A 22,046-nucleotide genomic window follows, 5' to 3' on the forward strand; every position below is an offset into this window, starting at 1 on the left:
ATGTGACGTAAAAAAAAAGTCAATGTCACTCCTATCCATATTATCTAAGTCCTCTAGTAATGTGCCTGACCAATTTACTATGGCTTTAGAAATCCACGCACAAGCAACAGTGGGCCTTAAAGCCACGCCTGTAGCAGTGTATAGGGATTTGAGCGTAGTTTCAATCTTGCGGTCAGCCGCCTCTTTTAAGGCGGTTGAACCAGGGACAGGTAAAACCACCTTTTTAGACAACCTATATTCAGAAGCATCTACTATAGGTGGGTTTCCCCACTTCTTTCTATCCTCTTCAGGGAATGGGAAAGCAATGAGAATTCTTTTAGGGATATGGAATTTTTTCTCTGGGTTTTCCCAGGAATTTTCAAATAAAGAGTTTAACTCCTTAGAAGCAGGGAAGGTAAGCGAGGATTTCCTATTTTCTGTAAAATAAGATTCCTCTACTTGTTCAGGTACGTTCTCAGCAATATGTAAAACATCCCTAATGGCTTCAATCATTAGCTGCACCCCTCTAGCAAGGGATGTATCTCCCCCCTGTATATCCCCATCACCGTCCCCTGTATCAGAGTCAGTATCAGTGTCAACTTGCATTATCTGGGCAAGTGTACGTTTTTTTCGGGTATGTAGGTGGGATATTCGAGGAAGTAGTGGGAGCTGAATACTTCAAACCCTCTACAGATTTCCTCAAAAACTGCGTCTCTTTCTCATTATGTGACATCCTTTATTAAATCTGGGATATCATTCTCCTTAAAGAATCCACCCATGGGGGTTCGGAATCTCGGATTCAGAAGGCTGGGAAAGCACATTGCAGTCCTGAGTACACGGAATAGACTCCTTAGGAGAAGATACACACTCTGCAGCACATGACACAGAGCACTTAGACATGGTAATGTGGATATGTACACTTACACACACATACAGGAAAATGTCAGACACGGTTTCCCCCAGAGTACCTTCAGAGAGTCACAGAGTATAAGGAGCCAGCCACACAGCGCCCCTGTGGGCAGTTACTATGATAAAAGCCCGGCGCTGACTAACTAATCTTAATTAGTACTAACTACACTCTCCCCTCCTGTCTATAAAACCCTGGTACTGCAGAGGATAACTGGAGATATGTGGGGGTCAGCGCTCCCTGTCATCTTCTTGCTTCAGTGATCTGCAGGGAGAAAATGGCGCAGGATCCACTCTGAGGAGAAGCGCCGCCCCCTGTAATGGCGCACGGCTTCCCGCACAATTAGATTATACTGGTCTGAGGTCTTTGATGCTAACAGCGGGATTAGCCCCTGTTAGCTGTATTTACCAGTCTTAGGGTGATCGCGCTGGCACAGGACGCTCCTCGGCAGCGTCTACATGTGCATGTTGCTGAGCCTTCATGGAGCGCAGCCTGTCAGAGCTGCGCTCCCACACTTGAGCCGCCATTACCGCCGGCGAATCGCTAACCGGGCCGCCGGCGCTGTACTCACCACTCTTCTTTCTTCTGGCTCTGTTAGGGGGTGGCGGCCATGCTGCAGGAGTGAGCGGTCGCCTCGCGGGTTTGCGATCAGCACCCTCAGGAGCTCAGTGTCCTGTCAGCGGAGATAAAGAACCATTAACTTCAAGAGTTGGCTCCTACTCCCCCCCCTAAGTCCCACGAAGCAGGGAAGCTGTTGCCAGCAGCCTTCCTGTACCTAACAACTCTTAGAAAAAAGGAATTTTATGGTAAGAACTTACCTTTGTTAAAACTCTTTCTGCGAGGTACTCTGGGCTCCACAAGGATAGACATTGGGGTGTGGAGTAGGATCTTGATCCGAGGCACCAACAGGCTCAAAAGCTTTGACTGTTCCCAAGATGCATAGCGCTGCCTCCTTTATAACCCCGCCTCCCTGCACAGGAGCTCAGTTTTTAGTTAACCAGCCCAATGCAGTAGCAGAAAAAGAGACAACAGTTAGTAGCCACAAACCCCACATTCAGGGCCGGTGCTAGGGTGTTTGGCGCCCTCCTGCAAACTATAATTTTGCGCCCTCCCTCCCTTAACTCATAAGGGGACAACGCGTGCCAAAGTGTGACCCAGAGCACCTGCTGTACCATAGTCGTGTTCCTGGTTTTCACTGGGCGGATGGCTGATGTTAGTGATATGCCTAACAGGTGGTCCTGTACACATTCGGACCACCCCTTACTTTTACCTATGAGCACAATCAAGAAGGCAGGGAGCCAGAAAGGAGGAGATGGGCACCGCTCTTCGTGCTGTTGGCGCCGCTGCTGCCCGTCATACAGTATGAGAGGCGCAGACAGCGGCAGTCGGCAGCAAAAGCATACAGTATCAGCAAGGACGCAGTGTGGGGAGCGCCTCTCCAGGCCAGCGCCGGGCATGGGTGACACAGTGACAGGACCTAGGGGGGGAGGGTGACACAGTGACAGGACACGGGGAGGTGACGCGGTGACAGGACACGGGGAGGTGACACAGTGACAGGACACGGGGAGGTGACACAGTGACAGGACACGGGGAGCTGACACGGTGACAGGACACGGGGAGCTGACACGGTGACAGGACACTTGAGGGTGACACGGTGGCAAGACACTTGAGGGTGACACAGTGACAAGACACTTGAGGGTGACACAGTGATAGGATGAGGGGGTGACACAGTAACAGGATACAGGGGGGTGACAGGACACGAGGGGTGACACAATGACAACACAGGGGAGGTGACACAGTGACAACACAGGGGAGGTGACAGTGACAAGACACTTGAGGGTGACACAGTGACAGGATGAGGGGGTGACACAGTAACAGGATACAGGGGGGTGACAGGACACAAGGGGTGACAGTGACAACACGGGGGGGGTGACACAGTGACAACACGGGGGGGTGACACAGTGACAACATGGGGGGGTGACAGTGACAACATGGGGGGGTGACACAGTGACAATACAGGGGGGCGACAGTGACAATACAGGGGGGTGACACAGTAACAATACAGGGGGTGACACAGTGACAACATGGGGGGGTGACACAGTGACAATACAGGGGGGTGACACAGTGACAACATGGGGGGGTGACACAGTGACAATACGGGGGAGTGACACAGTGACAATACGGGGGGGTGACACAGTGACAACACGGGGGGGTGACACAGTGACAGGACACTGGAAGGGGGAGGTAGAGACACAAAGTTTGGTCAGAACACAGAAAGGAAGGGCCCGAAGCAAGGGTGACACAGTAAGAAGTAAGAAGAGGGCGGAGGATCCGCTCCCCTCATGTTTATCAGTGTATTGTAGACTAACGTGGTATCTGCCGGGTACCGGACTTCTGGGTGCCCCTGTTCCCTCACCTGCTGTGCAGATTTACTGAGCGTTTCTGTCTCCGGCGCGTCCTGTGTCCTTGGCGCCGGTGGCCACGAAGCTGAGGACTACGAGAGCGCACTTCCGCCCGCAGCTGGGGGCTTCCTAGCAGCCGGGGAGGGGCCAGCCGCAGCAGCGAGAGATAAGGCGCTGCGGATCGAAATGGGGTGGAGCTTGCTTCTATTACACTGGGGTGGGGGGGGGGTTGGTTTGCTCACTGTTTTGTTTTATAACTGGTGACCACTTAATTATTTTTAGTAAATGCCGTGGTTCATTCTGCCTGATGGCGCCGCTGCCTGTGTGACAAGCGCGGCAGCATCAGTCATGTATAGAAGGAGGGATGCAGAGCGCCACTCCAGGCCGGCGCCTACCTGCTCTGCATCCCTTTGCTGAGCGGGTAGCACCGGCTCTGCCCACATTCTCACGACAGGAGAAGTGTCAGCGGCTAATGCCATACCAACCCAAAGAAGCTAAGTGCGTCAGGGTGGGCGCCTTGTGGAGCCCAGTGTACCTCGCAGAAAGAGTTTTAACAAAGGTAAGTTCTTACCATAAAACTCGTTTTCTGCTGCGGGGTACACTGGGCTCCACAAGGATAGACATTGGGGATGTCCTAAAGCAGTTCCTTATGGGAGGGGACGCACTGTAGCAGGCACAAGAACCCGGCGTCCAAAGGAAGTATCCTGGGAAGCGGCAGTATCAAAGGCATAGAACCTTATGAACGTGTTTAGTGAGGACCACGTAGCCGCCTTGCACAATTGTTCAAGGGTCGCACCACGGCGGGCCGCCCAAGAAGGTCCAACTGACCGAGCAGAATTGGCCGTAATGTGAGCAGGAGCTGACAGACCAGCCCTCACATAAGCATGTGCAATCACCATTCTAATCCATCTGGCCAAAGTCTGGTTGTGAGCAGGCAAGCCCCGTTTGTGAAACCCAAACAGAACAAAGAGAGAATCAGATTTCCTAATAGAAGCAGTTCTCTTCACATAGATACGGAGAGCCCGTACCACATCCAAAGACCGCTTTTTGGGAGACAGATCAGGAGAAACAAGTGCCGGAACCACAATCTCCTGATTAAGGTGGAACGAAGAAACCACCTTAGGCAAATAACCGGGACGAGTCCTAAGAACCGCCCGGTCACGGTGAAATATCAGATATGGGGAACTACAAGACAAGGCACCCAAATCCGACACTCTTCTAGCTGAGGCAATAGCCAGCAGAAACACCACCTTAAGGGAAAGCCACTTAAGATCAGCTGAACCAAGAGGTTCAAACGGAGACTCTTGTAATGCCTCCAAAACCACCGACAAGTCCCAAGGAGCCACAGGCGGGACATAGGGAGGTTGGATACGCAACACACCCTGAGTAAAGGTATGCACATCAGGCAAGGTCACAATTTTTCTCTGAAACCACACCGACAAGGCAGAAATTTGAACCTTGAGGGAGACCAGACGCAGGCCTAAGTCCAGGCCCTGCTGAAGAAAAGCAAACAACTTGGCTGTACTAAACTTGGAAGCGTCATAATTGTTAGATGCGCACCAAACAAAGTAAGAATGCCAGACCCTATGGTAAATCCGAGCAGAAGCCGGTTTCCGGGTCCGCAACACAGTTTGAATGACCGCCTCAGAAAACCCTTTAGCCCTCAAGACGGAAGCTTCAAGAGCCACGCCGTCAAAGACAGCCGGGCTAGGTCCTGGTAGACACAGGGGCCCTGAACCAGGAGGTCTGGGCGTTGTGGAAGTAGGATTGGACGTTCTGACGATAGGCCCTGCAGGTCTGAGAATCAATGCCGTCTGGGCCACGCTGGAGCCATGAGAAGCAGAATTCCTCTTTCCTTCTTGAACTTCCGAATTACCCTGGGCAGGAGTGACACCGGAGGGAACACGTACGGCAGCCGAAACCTCCACGGCACCGCCAGCGCATCCACGAATGCAGCTTGAGGATCCCTTGTCCTTGCTCCGAAGACCGGAACCTTGTGATTGTGTCGAGACGCCATCAGAGCCACGTCTGGAAGGCCCCACCTTTCCACTAGGAGTTGAAACACTTCTGGATGGAGGCCCCACTCTCCGGCATGTACGTCCTGATGACTGAGAAAGTCCGCTTCCCAAATCAGGACTCCCGGAATGAATATTGCCGATATGGCCGGTAGATGGCGTTCCGCCCATTGCAGAATCCGTGAGACTTCCTTCATTGCCAAACGGCTTCGAGTGCCGCCTTGATGATTTATGTAAGCCACTGTGGTGGCATTGTCTGACTGTACTTGAACAGGATGGTTCTGAATTAAATGCTGGGCCAGGTTCAACGAGTTGAAGACCGCCCGCAATTCCAGAATGTTGATCGAGAGGAGAGACTCCTCCTTGGTCCACCGACCCTGAAGGGAGTGTTGCTCCAGCACCGCGCCCGAACCCCTTAGACTGGCATCTGTCGTCAACAGGACCCAGTCGGATATCCAGAAGGGACGGCCCCTGCACAATCGTTGGTCCTGGGGCCACCAGTGTAGCGACAGACGGACCTCCGGAGTCAAAGAGAGCATGTGAGACCTGATCCGGTGAGGCAGGCCGTCCCAATTGGCTAGAATCAGCCTCTGGAGGGGGCGAGTATGGAATTGAGCATACTCCACCATGTCGAATGCTGACACCATGAGGCCCAGCACCTGCATCTCCGAATGTATCGACACTTGCGGACGAGAAAGGAAGCAACGAATCCTGTCCTGAAGCTTCAGGACTTTCTCCTGAGACAAGAACAACCTCTGGTTGTGAGTGTCCAATAGCGCTCCCAGGTGCACCATGCTCTGAGCAGGGACAAGGGAGGATTTCTTCCAGTTGATGAGCCACCCGTGGGCTTGCAGAAACAGGACAGTCATATCCAGAAGACGCAGGAGAAGTTCTGGGGAATTTGCCAGGATCAACAAGTCGTCCAGATACGGTAGGATCCTGACCCCTTGACGGCGGAGTACCACTGTCATCACTGCCATAACTTTGGTGAAGACTCGCGGAGCCGTAGTTAAACCAAAAGGTAATGCCTGAAAATAAGATTTTACTTACCGATAAATCTATTTCTCGTAGTCCGTAGTGGATGCTGGGGACTCCGTCAGGACCATGGGGATTAGCGGCTCCGCAGGAGACAGGGCACAAAACTAAAGCTTTAGGATCAGGTGGTGTGTACTGGCTCCTCCCCCTATGACCCTCCTCCAAGCCTCAGTTAGGATACTGTGCCCGGACGAGCGTACACAATAAGGAAGGATATTGAATCCCGGGTAAGACTCATACCAGCCACACCAATCACACCGTATAACTTGTGATCTAAACCCAGTTAACAGTATGACAAACGTAGGAGCCTCTGAACAGACGGCTCACAACAATAACAACCCGATTTTTTTGTAACAATAACTATGTACAAGTATTGCAGACAATCCGCACTTGGGATGGGCGCCCAGCATCCACTACGGACTACGAGAAATAGATTTATCGGTAAGTAAAATCTTATTTTCTCTGACGTCCTAAGTGGATGCTGGGGACTCCGTCAGGACCATGGGGATTATACCAAAGCTCCCAAACGGGCGGGAGAGTGCGGATGACTCTGCAGCACCGAGTGAGAGAACTCCAGGTCCTCCTCAGCCAGGGTGTGCCCCTGACCAAGTAGCAGCTCGGCAAAGTTGTAAAGCCGAGACCCCTCGGGCAGTCGCCCAAGATGAGCCCACCTTCCTTGTGGAATGGGCATTTATATATTTTGGCTGTGGCAGTCCTGCCACAGAATGTGCAAGCTGAATTGTACTACACATTCAACTAGCAATCGTCTGCTTAGAAGCAATAGCACCCAGTTTTTTGGGTGCATACAGGATAACAGCAAGTCAGTTTTCCTGACTCCAGCCGTCCTGGAAATCTATATTTTCAGGGCCCTGACAACATCTAGCAACTTGGAGTCCTCCAAGTCTCTAGTAGCCGCAGGTACCACAATAAGCTGGTTCAGATGAAACGCTGACACCACCTTAGGGAGAAACTGGGGACGAGTCCGCAGCTCTGCCCTGTCCGAATGGACAATCAGATATGGGCTTTTGTGAGACAAAGCCGCCAATTCTGACACTCGCCTGGCCGAGGCCAGGGCCAACATCATGGTCACTTTCCATGTGAGATATTTCAAATCCACAGATTTGAGCGGTTTAAACCAACGTGATTTGAGGAATCCCAGGACTACGTTGAGATCCCACAGTGCCACTGGAGGCACAAAAGGGGGTTGTATATGCAGTACTCCCTTGTCAAATTTCTGGACTTCAGGAACTGAAGCCAATTCTTTCTGGAAGAAAATCGACAGGGCCGAAATTTGAACCTTAATGGACCCCAATTTGAGGCCCATAGACACTCCTGTTTTCAGGAAATGCAGGAATCGACCGAGTTGAAATTTCTTCGTGGGGCCTTCCTGGCCTCACACCACGCAACATATTTTCGCCACATGTGGTGATAATGTTGTGCGGTCACCTCCTTCCTGGCTTTGACCAGGGTAGGAATGACCTCTTCCGGAATGCCTTTTTTTTTTTTTTTTTTTCCCCCTTAGGATCCGGCGTTCAACCGCCATGCCGTCAAACGCACCCGCGGTAAGTCTTGGAACAGACATGGTACTTGCTGAAGCAAGTCCCTTCTTATCGGCAGAGGCCCTGAGTCCTCTGTGAGCATCTCATGAAGTTCCGGGTACCAAGTCCTTCTTGGCCCATCCGGAGCCACGAGTATAGTTCTTACTCCTCTACGTCTTATAATTCTCGGTACCTTTGGTATGAGAAGCAGAAGAGGGAACACATACACCGACTGGTACACCCATGGTGTTACCAGAACGTCCACAGCTATTTCCTGAGGGTCTCTTGACCTGGCGCAATACCTGTCCAGTTTTTTGTTCAGGCGGGACGCCATCATGTCCACCTTTGGTCTTTCCCAACGGTGCACAATCATGTGGAAACAACTTCTCGATGAAGTCCCCCACTCTCCCGGGTGGAGGTCGTGCTGAGGAAGTCTGCTTCCCAGTTGTCCACTCCCGGAATGAAAACTGCTGACAGTGCTATCACATGATTTTCCGCCCAGCGAAGAATCCTTGCAGTTTCTGCCATTGTCCTCCTGCTTCTTGTGCCGCCCTGTCTGTTTACGTGGGCGACTGCCGTGATGTTGTCCCACTGGATCAATACCGGCTGACCTTGAAGCAGAGGTCTTGCTAAGCTTAGAGCATTGTAAATTGCTCTTAGCTCCAGTATATTTATGCGGAGAGAAGTCCCCAGACTTGATCACACTCCCTGGAAATTTTTTCCCTGTGTGACTGCTCCCCAGCCTTTCAAGCTGGAATCCGTGGTCACCAGGACCCAGTCCTGAATGCATAACTGTGGCACTTTAGTAGATGAGCACTCTGCAGCCACCACAGAAGAGACACCCTTGTCCTTGGAGACAGGGTTATCCGCTGATGCATCTGAAGATGCGATCCGGACCATTTGTCCAGCAGATCCCACTGAAAAGTTCTTGCGTGAAATCTGCCGAATGGAATCGCTTCGTAAGAAGCCACCATTTTTCCCAGGACCCTTGTGCAATGATGCACTGACACTTTTCCTGGTTTTTGGAGGTTCCTGACTAGCTCGGATAACTCCCTGGCTTTCTCCTCCGGGAGAAACACCTTTTTCTGGACTGTGTCCAGAATCATCCCTAGGGACAGCAGACGTGTCGTCGGAGACAGCTGCGATTTTGGAATATTTAGAATCCACCCGTGCTGTCGTAGAACTACTTGAGATAGTGCTACTCCGACCTCCAACTGTTCTCTGGACCTTGCCCTTATCAGGAGATCGTCCAAGTAAGGGATAATTAAGACGCCTTTTCTTTGAAGAAGAATCATCATTTCGGCCATTACCTTGGTAAAGACCCGGGGTGCCGTGGACAATCCAAACGGCAGAGTCTGAAACTGATAGTGACAGTTTTGTACCACGAACCTGAGGTACCCTTTGTGAGAAGGGCAAATTTGGACATGGAGGTAAGCATCCTTGATGTCCAGGGACACCATATAGTCCCCTTCTTCCTGGTTCGCTATCACTGCTCTGAGTGACTCCATTTAGAATAGGTCTCACCGAGCCGTCTGGCTTCAGTACCACAATATAGTGTGGAATAATACCCCTTTACTTGTTGTAGGAGGGGTACTTTGATTATCACCTGCTGGGAATACAGCTTGTGAATTGTTTCCAATACTGCCTCCCTGTCGGAGGTAGACGTTGGTAAAGCAAACTTCAGGAACCTGCGAGGGGGAGACGTCTCGAATTTCCAATCTGTACCCCTGGGATACTACTTGTAGGATCCAGGGGTCCACTTGCGAGTGAGCCCACTGCGTGCTGAAACTCTTGAGACGACCCCCCACCTCACCTGTTTGTACGGCCCCAGCGTCATGCTGAGGACTTGGCAGAAGCGGTGGAAGGCTTCTGTTCCTGGGAATGGGCTGCCTGCTGCAGTCTTCTTCCCTTACCTCTATCCCTGAGCAGATATTATGGGGACGAAAGGACTGAGGCTGAAAAGACTATGTCTTTTTCTGCTGAGATGTGACTGGGGGTAAAAAAGGTGGATTTTCTAGCTGTTGCCGTGGCCACCAGGTCCGATGGACCGACCCCAAATAACTCCTCCCCTTTATACGGCAATACTTCCATGTACCGTTTGGAATCTGCATCACCTGACCACTGTCGTGTCCAGAAACATCGTCTGGCAGATATGGACATCGCACTTACTCTTGATGCCAGAGTTTCGCATATATAGAAATGCATCTTTTAAATGCTCTATAGTCAATAAAATACTGTCCCTGTCAAGGGTATCAATATTTCCAGTCAGGGAATCCGACCAAGCCACCCCAGCGCTGCCCATCCAGGCTGAGGCGATCGCTGGTCGCAGTATAACACCAGTATGTGTGTATATACTTTTTAGGATATTTTCCAACCTCCTATCAGTTGGCTCCTTGAGGGCGTCCGTATCTGGAGACGGTAACGCCACTTGTTTTTATAAGCGTGTGAGCGCCTTATCCACCCTAAGGTGTGTTTCCCAACGCGCCATAACTTCTGGCGGGAAAAGGTATACCGCCAATAATTTTCTATCGGGGGAAACCCACGCATCATCACACACTTCATTTAATTTATCTGATTCAGGAAAAACCACATGTAGTTTTTTCACACTCCACATAATACCCTTTTTTGTGGTACTTGTAGTATCAGAAATATGTAACATCTCCTTCATTGCCCTTAACAAGTAACGTGTGGCCCTAAAGGAAAATACGTTTGTTTCTTCACCGTCGACACTGGAGTCAGTGTCCGTGTCTGTGTCTGTGTCGACCGACTGAGGTAAAAGGACGTTTTAACGCCCCTGACGGTGTTTTAGACGCCTGGACAGGTACTAATTGGTTTGCCGGCCGTCTCATGACGTCAACCGACCTTGCAGCGTGTTGACATTATCACGTAATTCCTTAAATAAGCCATCCATTCCGGTGTCGACTCCCTAGAGAGTGACATCACCATTACCGGCAATTGCTCCGCCTCCTCACCAACATCGTCCTCATACATGTCGACACACAAGTACCGACACACAGCACACACACAGGGAATGCTCTGATAGAGGACAGGACCCCACTAGCCCTTTGGGGAGACAGAGGGAGAGTTTGCCAGCACACACCAAAAACGCTATATTATACAGGGACAACCTTTATATAAGTGTTTTTCCCTTATAGCATTTTAATATATATATACATATCGCCAAATAAGTGCCCCCCCTCTCTGTTTTAACCCTGTTTCTGTAGTGCAGTGCAGGGGAGAGCCTGGGAGCCTTCCCACCAGCCTTTCTGTAAGGGAAAATGGCGCTGTGTGCTGAGAATAGGCCCCGCCCCCTTTTCGGCGGGCTTCTTCTCCCGTTTTTCTGAGACCTGGCAGGGGTTAAATACATCCATATAGCCTCCAGGGGCTATATGTGATGTATTTTTAGCCAGAATAAGGTATTATACATTGCTGCCCAGGGCGCCCCCAGCAACGCCCTGCACCCTCCGTGACCGTTGGTGTGAAGTGTGTGACAACAATGGCGCACAGCTGCAGTGCTGTGCGCTACCTTCATGAAGACTGAAAAGCCTTCTGCCGCCGGTTTCTGGACCTTCAGCATCTGCAAGGGGGGTCGGCGGCAAGGCTCCGGGACGAACCCCAGGGTGAGACCTGTGTTCCGACTCCCTCTGGAGCTAATGGTGTCCAGTAGCCTAAGAAGCCAATCCATCCTGCACGCAGGTGAGTTGAACTTCTCTCCCCTAAGTCCCTCGATGCAGTGAGCCTGTTGCCAGCAGGACTCACTGAAAATAAGAAACCTAAAAACTTTTTCTAAGCAGCTCCTTAAGAGAGCCACCTAGATTGCACCCTGCTCGGACGGGCACAAAAACCTAACTGAGGCTTGGAGGAGGGTCATAGGGGGAGGAGCCAGTACACACCACCTGATCCTAAAGCTTTAGTTTTGTGCCCTGTCTCCTGCGGAGCCGCTAATCCCCATGGTCCTGACGGAGTCCCCAGCATCCACTTAGGACGTCAGAAAAACTGGTAATGGAGGTTGCCAATTGCAAACCTCAGGTATTGCTGATGCGACACTGCTATAGGAATATGCAGGTAAGCATCCTGTATGTCCAGGGAGACCATATAATCCCCAGGTTCCAAGGCCAGAACTATAGAGCGAAGAGTTTCCATACGGAACTTGGAGACTTTCACAAACTTGTTCAATGCCTTGAGGTTGAGAATGGCCGGGAGGACCCATTCGGTTTCGGGACTAGAAACAGCGGAGAATAGTACCCCCGGCCTCTCTGAGCAAGAGGCACCCGTTCTACCACTCCTGTGTCCAGGAGGGTCTGTACCACCGAATGTAGAGTTTTTACCTTTGTCTGGTCCAAAGGGACGTCTGTCAGGCAAAATCGATGAGGGGGACGGTTTCTGAAGGCTATGGCGTAACCTCGAGTGACGACTTCCCGTACCCAGGCATCTGAAGTGGTCTTCAACCATTCCTGGGTATACCCTAGAAGCCGGCCCCCCCACCCTGGGATCCACAGGGGGAGGCCCGCCCACGTCATGCGGCAGGCTTATCGGTCTTGGAAGCTGGCTGACGGGCCGCCCAGGCTCTTTTGGGCTTTGGCTTAGCAGGTTTGGAAGTGCGGGCCTGCTTGTGGTACGCCTGACCTTTTGCTTTACCTGAAGGACGAAAGGAAGTACCTTTAGCCTTCGACACAGAAGGAGCGGTACTTGGCAGACAGGCAGTTTTGGCAGTAGCCAAGTCAGCCACTATCTTATTTAAGTCCTCCCCAAACAGAGTATCTCCCTTGAAAGGGAGTACCTCCAGGGTTTTTCTAGAGTCCAGATCCACAGACCAGGATCTCAGCCACAATATCCGGCGAGCCAGGACTGACGTAGTAGAGGCCTTGGCTGCTAGAATTCCGGCATCAGAAGCCGCCTCTTTAATATAGTGAGAAGCTGTGACAATATATGACAAGCATTGTCTAGCATGGTCAGAAGAGATTTCAGCTTCCAACTCTAGGGCCCATGCTTCAATAGCCTCTGCAGCACATGTTGCTGCAATAGTGGGCCTTTGTGCAGCACCCGTGAGGGTGTAAATCGCTTTCAGACAACCCTCCACACGTTTATCCGTAGGCTCTTTTTAGACGTGACGGTAGTGACAGGTAGAGCTGAGGAAACCACCATCCTAGCCACATGCGAGTCCACTGGAGGAGGCGTTTCCCAATTTTTAGACAGCTCTGGCGCGAGGGGATAGCGAGCCAGCATCTTCTTTTGAGGCACAAACTTCTTCCCTGGGTTTCCCCAGGATTCCTGACGTATATTCACTAGGTGGTCAGAATGAGGTAAAACTTGTTTAACCACCTTCTGACGCTTGAACCTATCTGGTTTCTTAAGAGGGACGGATGGCTCGGGATCATCTGTAATCTGTAGAATCAACTTAATAGCCTCCAAAAGATCAGGAACATCCACATGTGAACTACCCTCCCCATCAGCAGTATCTGTATCAGAATCTGTGGGGTCAGTGTAAGCGCCATCTTCATCAGACGAGGTGTCAGTGACGGTAGTCGATTGTGAGGAGGTAAGAGCTCGCTTAGAGGACACCTTGGTCTTAGGCGAGCGAGGGTCAGACTTTTTAGTAGTCAAGGACTGGTTAAATTTCTTCAATTGAGCAGACAAGTTATCTGCCCACGGCGGGTTAGCCGCAGGGACCACATACGGTTGAACCGGCATAGGAGGTCCCATAGGGGGCGTTAGTTTAGTAACTAGCGTATTCAGAAGTGTGGAGAAAGAAGCCCACGGCGGGTCATTATGGACCCCCGTTGCCACAGTTCCACTGGGGGGCAAGGAGCCCCCAGAACCAGAGCCCGCAGCTGCTATATTCTCCTCATAGGGATCTGTGGCGTCAGCAACACCGGTAGTGTGTTCAGCCACAGAACTGTTACCTTCAGAAGCAGACATGATATAACTTGCAATATCAGGTAACACAGTACAATTGTAGCAGCACAATACCTCTTGCCCAAACCCCTGTGCAGTGTAGTCAGCACCAGCAGGGATACAGGAGAGATATGGTGACTAAAATTACAGAGAAAAATACAAATTAGAGTATATCTTGTGAATATCCTATATTATTATAAACCTGACGCACCAAGCCCCCTCAGGTTATAGAATATAGGGATAGCAAGTTGAGTGAGAGACACAAAATGGAAATCACCCAGCAAGCTAATGCACACACATATAGTCACAGTTATACAATGCAGAGGTTATTACCAACAATAATACTGCACTGGACTAGCTTATATATATAGCTATGTAGTCAATAGATATAACACTGCACAGTAAGAACTGGATGTATATCACAGGGTACTTGTACCAGAGAACCTTGACTAAATGCACTCTTTCTTGACTATCACTGTCTAAATGACATGTAGAATACTTAAGTGTCTTGTAAAGTCACAGCGCTGACTACCAGGCGGCTTTACAAAGGAGGATTTGCCCAAGCAGTCCCAGGAACAGTGTAGCTGAAAGAAATGGTGCCCAGACACTGACAGGGAGTGAGGGAGAGACAGATATGCAGCTCCAGGGCGGGAACATTTACTGGAAATGGCGCCCTGGGGCTGGGTGAGGGGCTCCAGGTCTAAGCCTTATCCCCTCTGCTGGCAAAACCACCTGGTACTGCGGGCTACAAATAAAAAGGTTTAAAGAGAAAACCAGACCTGCGCCCATGCCCTGGTGATCTAGTGGGAACGCCTGTACTGCCCCAGTGTCCACCGCCACCGCGCATGCCCCACCTCCCACCGGCCGCGCCGGATCGCGATACAGCACGGGTCCCGCGAGCGGGACCCACTCACCACCTCCCGAAACGCGGCCACGCGATCCCGGAGAGCCCCAGTCGTGTGTGCCTGACCAGAAGAAAACCAGGGCGCAGGAGTGTACAGCGCCGCTGGGGAGAGATAGAGCTGCAGCAGTGAATGTCTCCTGACATCCACACACTGCTGCAGCCCTTGAAGTCTTCACTTTTCTTCATAAAAAAGCTCTTCTTAGGGCTGCCTGGAGCAGCCCCTCTGTTATGTGCCTGCTATCTGCGGCACCAACTACAAAACTGAGCTCCTGTGCAGGGAGGTGGGGTTATAGAGGAGGCGGCGCTATGCATCTTGGGAACAGTCAAAGCTTTTGAGCCTGTTGGTGCCTCGGATCAAGATCCTACTCTACACCCCAATGTCTATCCTTGTGGAGCCCAGTGTACCCCGCAGCAGAAAAATAAAACTAGAAAAACTCCTAGGAGCTACCCTAGCTGTGACCGGCTCCTCCGGGCACATTTTCTAAACTGAGTCTGGTAGGAGGGGCATAGAGGGAGGGGCCAGCCCACACTATTAAACTCTTAAAGTGCCAGTGGCTCCCAAAGGACCCGTCTATACACCATGGTACTAAATGGACCCCAGCATCTTCTAGGACGTAAGAGAAATGCATGTTAAACTCTGTACAATAGGCATGTATTTAAACTTATTATTAATCCAATGTATATACTGTCTTATTTCCAGAGCTGGATTAAGGGAGGTGCGACAGGGGTGGTCAACCCAGTTGCCCCCACACAGCAGGGTAATCTGGCCGGGCAATTGGTACAACAGCTACCACCGCTAACGCTGTATACAGCGCAGAGCAGCTCCTGAGTCACCTCATCAGCGGCACATGACACTGCGCTGTATGCAGCCTGAGCAGCGGCAGACGCAATCCCTATTGCAGGGATGGAAAGCACAGGAGGTGAGTACTGGGTGGCACAGAGGAAGCGGGGGTCATTTTATTGGGAGGGGGGGGGGGGGGGGCACAAATGAGTTGTCCCAGGGCCCCCACAAGCCTTAATCCGGCCCTGCTTATTTCATGTGAATTGCAGCATCACCACCAGTGGCAGGGAGTGGGTTCTACTTGCCCAGGCCTGGGCTTGATGGAGGGGCCTGGCAGGAGCCCAGGTCTGCGCTCATCCCATCTGTCAGCTAGCCGGCAGCCGCAGCTGTCTCCTCCGTCTGCAGGGGGGATTTAGCAATCGCACTGGAAGCTCAGCGGTGTGGACAAACATCTGTCATTAGGCCATGCCCCCAACTTTACTGGGGTCCAGGCAACTCTATGGCTCTGATCACCACTACAACACTGTAACTACTGTACTAGAACCTCTTTTTATGTATAAGCAATGACCCTTGTCAGAGCCTGATTCAGAGATAGTCGCATTGGAGCAATTCTTTGCCACTGCACATGTGTTTCAGGCTGTGTACACACGGTGCAATATTTCTTTCGATTTTGACTATATAGTCAAAATCGTAAGAAAATATAGTGCATATCACACCGTGTGTATAGTCCTTGTGATGCCGATGTTCGGTCCCGTGGGATCGGCATAATAAGGAAAAATAGACTGTTCTGGCAGCCCAACATTGACTATATTGGAGGGCCGGGCTCTGGCCACGTTGAATAGTCAATGTCGGACTGTACGGCGCATCACGCCGTGCGTACACAGCCTAAGTCACACCGGACATGTGCCATAATGGTCTTGTGATGGCGGTCTCAGTAGTTATTCCCAAAGTGATTGACAGTCAGGCACCTTTTACAGGGCCATAGAGAGATGCCCAACCCTGTCAAAGATGGGGGCGTGGCCTAATAACGTATATGTGGCCATAACCCCTTTCTAAAAAGTGTGAAAAAAACCTTCTTGTGTACCTACGCCATGGCGCGATGCCGACCTGAGCGGTGTGTGTGTGCCGTGAGCCATTCAGCCAAGGGCAGATCGGGGAAGGGGGGGGGGGATGCGGTTAGTGCGGTTGCTATCGCCCCTGCAGGCAGAGGACACTGCTGCACTCAGCGGCAGCAGGCCCCCTGGACTAACAGCAGTCCAGCACATGGCATGGGTGCTGGGCTAGGGAGAGAGGCTGTGGCTGCAGGCTGACTGACAGGTAAGTTAGAGGGGCAGGGGGACTAAGTATGGACTTGGACCACTCCAGCGCACCCGAGCCTGGACAATTAGAACCTGCCCCCCCTCGACGCCTCTGATCGTTTATGGGCGGTAACGAGGAGGGCTACTAAATTGCAGGTGTGTCACAACTATTTTGGGGGCATGTAACAGCCCGCGACTGCGATCTCGTATGCAGTCAACATGGCTCTGTCGGCCAGTCAGTCAGTGAAATGTGATCGCAATTTAATTGACAGGAAGTGACCGTTGGTAACATAGTTTTTTTTTAGAGTGGTTGGGAAAACGCAGGTGTGTCATGGACGTTTTTGAGGCATGTATCTGTCGTCATCTGCGATCGCTGTGATCATAAATATGGCGCCCAGTGTGACTGCAATTGCATTATTCTGCATAGGCATGGGTCAACCGCAACGGTCCATGGTATTCCTTTTTTGCGTATATATTACCTGTTCCCTGCGTCTTACAAGAAAGATCCTCCCGGCCGGACAGCGGTTATATATATGTTATGACTTTCCCTCTGCATACTGATTACCAATACTAAAGCTTTGAGCCTTGCAGTACTATTCATCTAACAACTTTAACAATACTAGAAAAGGCGCCACTACCCTTCCGCTGGCAGATAGTGCTATATTAAGCATGATTATTACTTTCTGTGCTTCCTACCTGAAGTTTTCCACAAACTTATGATACAAGCGGAGTGGATCAGAACTGATATATAATACTGCACATTGGATATTCCTATTGTCACTTTTGATATACTTCTCAGGAGTAGAAAAATATATTTTATATATATAATATAGATGTGGGAATATTGTGCTACGGCCGGCCGATTCATGTTCATATAATGTATTAACATTGAAATTATTTATTATATTTTTATGTATTCATAAATAAAAGCTAATATCATATAGCCACATACTAGCGCTTTTCCAGTTTTTCCAAATAAGAATCATACAGATTTTTGCCACGGAGGATGGAGGGGAACTACATGGTGCAGGCTGCATGTCCCTCTTCCTCTGCCCTTCGCCTCTGGCAGTGTGGAGGCAGCCAAGTGATACAGAGGTAATCTCGTGGTTTGAAAGAGGGCTGCTTAAAAAATAATTAAATAAATATGAGAGAACCCTATATCTGTGCAAGGTTATTTTTTTGAAGGTGCATCCACATGTCCAATTCAGAGACCAGAAGCCTTCCGCCTTTGTGCAGGATTTTTAAGTTCCAATTTACAGGAGCCTTCCACATCCTACACAGAGAAGGGTGAATGATACCAAGGCAAGTGTGGAACTAATCTTTCATTTAAAGATAATGTTTTTGTTTAATAAAGCATTTTGTAGCTCTTATCTCTGCCAATGATCTCAACAAACTGTATTATCACTAGAAATTAATGGTAATAGCTGCAAATCTGTATTTAAAGTGTCCTACCGATACCATAAATCACATGTACTCCAGGAATAAGGGGGCAGATGTATTAACCTGGAGAAGGCATAAGGAAATGATAAACCAGTGATATGTGCAAGGTTATAAAGGCAGCAGCCAATCAGATCCTAACTGTTAATTTACATATTGGAGCTGATTGGCTGGTGCCTTTATTACCCTGCACATATCACTGATTTATCACTTCCTTATGCCTTCTCCAGGTTAATACATCTGCCCCGTTAGGTTCTGTTCTCCCTCATCCGCCCCCAGCAATGAATTCCTTCCCCGCAGAGCTTATATAGAGGGGATGCGGTACCGTGAACTGTTCTGTTGTATCTTCCCCCAGTCACTGACAGCTCTATCTTATGAAACGGTTATATGTTATACCGCTGAGCACGTCTTCCCTAGTGCTGCCAGACCAGTGCTTGTGTTCCTATGGGTAGGTGCTCAATTACACAAATTTACGGCCTTAGCCTCTGCAGACTCTGTAGTTCTACGGGCATGCGGAACAGTCTGATGGCATAAGTACAGTTTGCACTCAGTATGTAGTCATACTGTCAACATTAAGAATGACGACACTGTAAAGTCAAATGGTTCCGAATGTCGACATTCAAAAGGTCTGTGTTAAGTCTGATTAGTTGTATTCCTGGTGCCTGCATGTAAGAATTTATCCCAAAATAAATAATAATCCAGGATTGTATCAATAATGCCAGTCCTAATTATACTCCAACAGATCAATATTCCAGAAAAACAAAACAAGAACCGTAAGACTTGGAACTTTCCTAAACAGTTTTTGTAAAATATAGTATTATTGCTGCTGCAATTTAAACCTTAAATACAATATTTTTAAAAACTGTAATCGTTAAACAATCGGCTTAATTAAACAAATGATGATAATGGGTATGAAGTGTTGTTCAGAAACAGCAATTTACTGGTAACATATCTACCTGGTTATAAATCTATTATTTGTTAGGAAAACAGGTACATGTTTGCCTTATCGCAACATGTGCCTGGTTCTCACCAAGTGTCATGATTTCTGGAAATAAGTGTGATTGATACGGTAAGTAAACAATTCTGTAATAAGTACAAGTTCTAAGCAATTAGGCTAATTCATTGTTAGGTATGTATATGAAGTAGCAGAAATCATCTCCAGCCTATACTCTGGGATATAGTATACCTGTTATAAAACATCGGAAACGAAAAGCTTACATTTTTCGCGATTTTTCCCAATGTTTCACAGATATTTTTTTTTACAGGCTATCCAATTTGGTCACCTGTAAAATATAAATTTTCTTACAAAAACAACAACAGTAAAACCTGTGTGTCTTCATTAAAAATGCGCCGTTTTCGTGAGAAAACTAGACTGTTTTCGGGGATATGGTTTTACCTGCATGAGGCAAGTGAAACAAAATCCCTGATAAGCCACGGCTCGTGCTAGTTTATCAGGGCTAATTGGATAGCCCCCGGCGCAACAATTACCCGCGGTCACTGTATTCAGATAAGCCACTATGGGGGATATCCAATTATACTCGTTAAAACATTGGGTCCGTTTCACCAATTTTATTTTACAGGCTATCCAGATGGATCGCCTGTAAAAAAAAAACCTTTCTCCTGAAAACACACAGGTTCAGTGAAACCTGTGTGTTTTCGTGTGAAACAGCCCCGCTTTCGGACGAAAACAGAGCTGTTTTCGGGGATTCTGATTCGCCTGCCGGAGGCAGGTGAAACAATAATCCCTGATAAGCTGCGGCACGCGCCGGCTTATCTGGGCTAATTAGATAGCCCCCGGCGGGACAATTAGCCCTGGTAAATTACCGGGGCTAATTGGATATCCCCCTAAATTTGTTAATTAATTACCAAATTACAAGGATTACAATGAATAGTATAATTCACAGTATTAAAGAGGTGTCTTAATTTAGCCATTACCTTCTCTTTTAATAGTTCACCCCATTCTGTATGTACAATTAACAAACATATACAGGTGTAAGGAAGATTGACTTAGGGCCACTTAATACAGCATGCCTGCAAATGTATTTGGCATTTACGTGCTCCTAAATTGAATCCGGTGCAGCAAGCTGGATACAGGAAGCACTATGATTGGTCACACAACCAAGATTGCACTTTCTATTGGCGGGTATCCACTACAGGCAATAGAGTGTGCCAATTAAAGAAACGTATTGTGATCAGATACTATATTAAGATGTCTGATAAAGAACAGTTACGGTAATGCAAATGTAAAAAAATTGTTCTGTAAGGTATGGAAAACGTGCAGACTGTGAGTATTGTAAGGTAATATATTGAACCAGAAGTGGGATTTCCAAACAGCATCACAGGAAATTATGGCAACAAATGAAATGTGGACACATAAATCCATAGAACCTAGATCATCTCAGAGACCTGGGCAAAATGGAAGGGACTGCTGTAGCTTGTATTTTCAGGTCTTACTGTAGACAAATGTACTAAGAGTCCTCAGACCTGCTTATGTGTATACTGTAGGTGTAGGACAAACAAAATGTTACATGTACAGATCATGGTGTGCTAATGGAGAGCTGTATGTATTTTAATGTTTTACTTAAATAAAGAAAAGCATTTATAGAAAATTTTTTACCACCCCCCCCACAGACAAATGTGAAACTTCTTCCAAACTCCACAAAAACTTACTTGTGAAAGGCATCATAAATCAAATGACAACATAAATAATAGAGGAACAGCTAGCTCAGTAAAATCTGATTACATAAGACACTCAAAAAAACAATATAACTGGAGAAATATATTAATGGAGTTCTATAATATACATTTACTAAATGTCTGTCCCTAACATGCACAGTAAGAGCCGAAAGGTGTGTCCACGTGCAATGAGCACTCACTGGCCAACATTTTCAGAGCAATCACCCACCTCCCACACTTACACAAACATGAGAGAGCACCCCAGGGTTTGATATCAACGTAATTGCAGCCTGTGGAGGCTGAGAAGTGAACCATCAATCTCTGTCTAAGTGGCATCCCAAGTCCCCCTTTTGCCCCGTTATGTCCCCTAAGTATTACCCCATATACCCTGAATGAGTCAGCAGCCTGAAAGTGCCACTTCAATTACAATCACAATACTGTGATATATACCATCCCCACCATATAATGTTCTGCAGTTTACAAGTGGCCGACTTTCATCTGGATATGTAGCACTCTGTGTTACTGGGCTATACACCTGGATCATGGTTATAACCAAAAGAAAAATCGGAAGTTACACAGAGTCAGCACATGACATAAGGGCTCTGTAGTGTTCATGACTTTTTATTTACACTGCTCATTGTATATTTCTTGCTTTGCAATACAATATATTTTATATTCAGATACAGGTTCAGTTCTTATCATATCAGAAAGCTATGTGCCATTGATCACTCCAGCTTTACACAAAGCAAGAGGGGAAGAGAGGGCAAAAAGAAAATACAAAGGGGCGGGGGGATGGGGGGGGGGGAGCAGAGATAAAGACAGGTGACAAAAGGGGCAAATAGACAAGTAGGAGAAAGAGACAGGTGGAAAATGTGGGAAACAGACAGGAAGGAGATAGAGAGACATGCGAAAGAAAGGGGAAATATAGTGGTGGTGGAATAGATAGCAAGACAGGGGAAAGAAGGGCTAATAGAGAGGGGGAGAGACAGAAAGCAAAAGAGACACACACAAGGGAAAGAAAGGGAAACAGTGATGGTAAAGACAAGGAGACAGAGAAAGAAAAGGCCAATAAAGAGGGAGGGGATCAGAGATAGAGTCACATGGGAATGTAAGGGGAAAACAGAGCAGAGAGACAATGATATAAAATGGGGAAGAAGGGGCAAATCAAGGAGAGAGAGA

The 22,046-nt window shown here is 48.7% G+C and overlaps 1 protein-coding gene across 1 annotated transcript in view; it reads right to left on the minus strand.

Moving 5' to 3' along the window:
* The window catches only part of C5H10orf67 (chromosome 5 C10orf67 homolog), a 283,761-nt gene that overhangs the window by 121,546 nt on the left and 140,169 nt on the right, over positions 1-22,046 (minus strand). The gene's annotated exons all lie outside the window — the stretch shown is intronic.

Source organism: Pseudophryne corroboree, chromosome 5 (assembly GCF_028390025.1).
Source record: "Pseudophryne corroboree isolate aPseCor3 chromosome 5, aPseCor3.hap2, whole genome shotgun sequence".
In the NCBI taxonomy this organism is placed as follows: domain Eukaryota; kingdom Metazoa; phylum Chordata; class Amphibia; order Anura; family Myobatrachidae; genus Pseudophryne; species Pseudophryne corroboree.